The sequence below is a fragment of the Stegodyphus dumicola genome, chromosome 6 (assembly GCF_044657685.1).
Source record: "Stegodyphus dumicola isolate Sdum_Otavi_A_Nest chromosome 6, ASM4465768v1".
NCBI lineage: Eukaryota > Metazoa > Arthropoda > Arachnida > Araneae > Eresidae > Stegodyphus > Stegodyphus dumicola.
The window spans coordinates 20058361-20063460 of record NC_140773.1 but is presented as its reverse complement, the minus strand read 5'-3'; the positions used below and the strand labels follow the sequence as shown (position 1 = coordinate 20063460).

General features: G+C 34.0%; 1 non-coding gene across 1 annotated transcript; it reads left to right on the top strand.

The window, feature by feature from the left end:
* The first annotated feature begins 2300 nt into the window (after positions 1-2300).
* On the top strand, positions 2301-2373 carry TRNAS-UGA (transfer RNA serine (anticodon UGA)). Its single transcript has one exon. It is a non-coding gene; the product is annotated as a tRNA-Ser (tRNA).
* Positions 2374-5100: the final 2727 nt, after the last annotated feature.

The following is a 5100-nucleotide window of genomic DNA, read 5'->3' as shown; positions in this document are numbered from 1 at the left end:
ATCTCATAGCATTTGCTTTACAATACCTTTTAACAGATTGCTTTCCAATACGAACAATTCTTGCTTAAATAGTTTTATAACGTATTTGTCAACAGGATTTCAATTTATGTTTACAATTCAATATCAAGATTATTATATATTTAGATAACATTTATAATCATTATAAATTAGATACATTTAATAATTAGATTTCTTCACAGTACTTTCACAGTTGTTTATAAGTGAGTAAATTCTTCATTTCAAATACATTTATAAATAATTTAATGAATATTTAAGTATTTTGTCAAAGGCAGATACATGCTTTTTGCAAGCACATGCATAAATACCCATACATATTTCCTATTTTTCATTTCCGGCATGTGCAAATCTTTAATTTCTGTGCATTCACTATATTTTTCGTGTAAAGTAATTTACACTAATTTAGCATGCACACGAAAGTTTTACATAAAAAATATATATGAATATAATTTGAATGAAAATTATAAGTATTTTTTTTTAATTATAAGTATTCTTTAAGCGTAACATTTTTCTTAAAATCTATATTTTTGTAGTGTAACAGCTTAGAATTTTATAAAACAAATTCATAATCAAAATCGCTGTTGTTTGTTATCGAAAAATAACCAAGATGTGATTTTTGCGTAAATGTCACTAAACTATACAAATTGCTATTATCCATCACACTATGAATGTTTCTTTCATGCGAAAGTGTCCCTTTTCCGATTTCTATGGAACTGTCGTGTGTCGAAATACTATCAGAATCTTGTCAAGCGAGCTTCTGAATGTAAACAAAGAACACCCCATCTGGTGACCCAAGCTTCAAAGCAGTGCTTCACTTTTAGCGCGGGTTGGCTCCTCCTCCCTTTCCTATCTCTATGATGCAGAAGGGAGGGAGAAAATACATTATATACTCCCCCTTTTATAGTGTGGCTTTGGATTAGGGGGACCAAACGCCAAATTCTGGTGGTGAAGAATCATCATCCACCACCTTTTAGTTCGGGGCCACTATAGAGAAATGGAGAATATTTTGAAATAGGAAACGTGAAAAATGTGCAATGCCTTTGCAGGGACTGAACCTGGACCTTTCGAATACGCGCCAAGGGTGCTAACTGTTACACCAGAAAAGCGTGCAGAAAAGAGGGAGAGAATACCTTATACAATTATGCTCATTATTTATGATGGATTTATCCGATTTTTCTTTTATCTATTTAAACGGTATAAATGAGATTAAAGCTTTAGAACATTTTTGAAAGCATTTCCAGCATTTTCTCGAAGATTTAAGTGATTTATTGAATACTTGTGAAATTCCATTTCTCGTTTTCGATACCTTTTATTCAATATGAAGTTATAAAAATTCTGCATAGAAATGAAAACAGACTTGAACTAATAAACTGTAATACCCCGCCATTTCTCCCAGCCAATAAAGGCAATGTTTATTTATTTATTTAAAAATAAATTCCGCCCTCTGCCCCCCCCAAAAAAAAGCACGAAAAACTGCACCAGATTTTAGAACTCATCGGATTTGCATAATTTTATATAACATTTTTCAATAGCCTGCTAAGAAGGAAGGATTAACCATGGCCACATATTTATCTCAATTCTTTTGTTAAAGTACGGAATCAGTCTGATATAACCAAATTCCATGAAAAGCGCTGTATTGCTTATGATTTACATTCAGCAGATCTCCAATTTCTGCATGTGACTGCAACTAGATAAAGAAAAAATAAGTTTTGCTAACGTAAGTCATTGTACGTTAAGTCGTTGAAATCTAGTCTACAGCGGGCAATATATATTTGTGTTTCATCTAGAGAATTGCCAGAAAACTTCAATACAGCATACCAGAATCACGGTTATTAGTGGTAACAATAGGCATTTCTGATTCTCAGAAATAAACTGGCGTACAAAATTGCCATGAAGCGGACATCTCGACTGATAAATGGTGGATGGACCTCCATTGTTTTCAGGAAACTGGCAGCGTTTCTTCCCCGCTGCGTATTTCCATTTACTACAATGAGAAAACATCCATTTGACATATTGGGTCTCCAAGCGCAAAAAAATCAAAATAGGTGAGGTTACTGACTGATTATCTATACTTTCGTTTACATGCTTTATAGAATCTTTATCAACTTATTTAATTAAAATTTATCTTTTATTTCAAAATCTTTATTTTTGCATAGTCTGAGGTAAATGTGAATAAAAGAAGTATAATGGAAATATATTCAGAGTGTTGCTTTATTTAAGAATTTAGTGTTGTTTTATTGAAGAGTTTGCTTTATAAAGTATTTCTCCCGCCTTCTTAGCATGCCTTCGTGGTGTAGTGGTCAGCACGCTCGACATGAATTCCAGAGGTCCGTGGTTCGAGTCCCGGCGAGGACATTGCTCATTTTTCATGTCTCATGCATCGAAATAACTTAAAGTCTCTACAGTGGCGCCCGAACTAAAAGTTGGTAGATAACGATTCTCCACCTTCAGGTTTTAGCTATTTGGTTCCCTAATTCGCAGTCGCCCTCTAAAAGGGGGAGTATATAAGATATTTCTCCCACCTTCTTAGCATGCCTTAGTGGTGTAGTGATCAGCACGCTCGACGCAAATTCGAGAGGTTCGTGGTTCGAGTTCCGGTGGCGGCACTCCTCATTTTTCATGTCTCCTGCTTCGAAATAACCCAATGTCTCTACATCTTTATTTAAGTATAGGAAGTCTAATACTTCCAAGGGAATAAGGCCCGCCAGCGGCCGAGTGGTAAAATCGCTGAACACTGGTAGTTCTAACCTGGGCTCGATTCCAGGCGAGCCTGGGGATCGGGCGAGCCAGGCTCGATTCCAGGCAAACGGGGGAGCTACATGGGCAATTTCGTGACTTTCCCCAATGTGCAACGGATATGTGAGCCAGTTTCTCTTAGAAAGTCCTCCACGAAAGCACCCCTTTCCTTAAGGTACGTGCCTACCCTAAATTCGTCGTTTTGGTGAAAATTTTCGAATTTTTTTTTTATTTATTCATTTTATAGGCCATATATTTAGGTTTCCAAAAATGCATTACTTTTGTGTTTACGATAAATAGAAGCAAAGTTATAGTATAAAAAGTAAACCGGAAGTGAATTTTTGGATGCCGGAAGTTGGTATTTAAATGGTCGTAAAAATGTAAACAATAAGTTTAAACAACTATTTTCTAATTATTAAACAATATAAAAGTTGTAAAAACAACACATCTTCCACTGTGTGACACTTTGCTGACAAAATGCCTACATGGGAAGACTCAAAACAATAATAAGTATTTTAATAAACTTTTGAGGTATATTTTACCTAAAGAAACTTTTGTCCAACTGAAAACATTGCTTTTAGGTGCAGACATTGCTGTATTGATATTTAATTCAAGATATTTAGGACTTTTACCTATTTTCAGGTATATAGAAATAGAAATTAATCCCATTATGCTTGAAAGCTACATGGGAATAGACAAACAGCGAATTCAGAAATAGAAACGCCAATCTCTACAAGCAGCAAACTTAACCACTAAAATGCTGAAAGAAAGTCAAAATTAGTTAAGAATGAAGTAAAAGAGGGCCTAACATACAAATACGGCGAGTTTTAAAGGTCTAAAGTGACTACAAAATTATTTGTGCTGTATTAAAATCTTTAAATGCGTTTTCTGAGAAATTGTGTTTTTCGTTACTTTTGATTGCGATTACATTAATTTCTCAAAATAAATTGAGAATATTGAAATGAAATTTTGCCAAAATATTTTATTCATCTTTATCTGTGTTCTGTAGCAAAATCTGACCTCTTTGTATTTATTTATTGATTTTATGGCCAATATTTGAAAGAAAAGAGGATTTTTTTTTGTTTAAATTTTGAGTTTTTGCACCAAGTTTTGAATATTTCAAAAAATTTTATAAGTACTGCAAATCTTTTGCTACAGAACACAGGTAAGTATGTTAATTATATACTGTGTAAAGATTAATGAAGTATATTAATTAGAATTTATTTTAGGAGATCTGGCGTAAATGAAAATTTTCACTAAACTTTTACTAAATATTGCCTATATTTGAAAAATCAATGAAACGTTCTATAAAATTCCATTTAAATTCATAGTTTTATATCTTATCTTACTCAAAAACATGTGTGTTTAATTAAAATTTTATGTATTTAAAAAAAAAAGGGCTCCGTATGTAGACACATACCTTAAGAAGCTAACGCTAGAATGCTTTGCTTTAATCAATCAAACCAATCCCAGTGAATAAGGCAATTGAAAATATGAGCATAGATTTACCTTCTTGCGAATCTAATTTTAAACCACATACACTCTTTGGATACTTAATGTTTCGGAATTACAAACAAAACCGAATAAATTTCTTTCTTTTTTTTATGTATAAGTATGGACAGCAAAAATTCAGAATTTACTAATTCCATATACAAATGTAGCTTTTAAAGCGAATAATTATTTCCAAATGAGGACAACCAATCTTTTACTTTGTGAACGTCATTCCAATCATGATAGTTGGCAAGGAAATTTAACCCTCTGGCTAGAGAGATCGCATATATACGACAAAGAGTAATTTTTGTAACGTCTGTACATACGTATATATCCGTATATCTTGAAATACGTCTTAGAAATTGAGGCAATGCATTAAAAGTATATAAATCCAGGTATATAGTTCAAGGAACATTTTGACGTTACACCAGTTGTTACGTTATTTTCTTCCTACACGTTCGTACGGGGTTCGTGTAGATTTGGAGTGAATAACGACGACACTTTATGAAGTATCGAAACACACTTTATTTAGCCAATATTAATCAGGACAGCTCCAATAACACTTACTTTTTACAGTCGTCGAAAATCTATTATAAACACGCTGGAACAATCAGCGTGGAGATAGCTTCATTGCAAAGCACCAGAGTACAGCTTTCGACTCTGTTTGGTCGCTCTCGGGACTCCATGCACTCTCGAGACTCTCCACGCGATGCACTCGACGATACACAAGAGTATAGCTTTCGACTCAGCACAGTCTAAGAGAAAACTCGACGATGCACTAAAAGACTCTCTCGATGTATTGGACGGCCAACTCGGCGCTATACTTCGAGACACTCGCTCAATGACTGACTATCA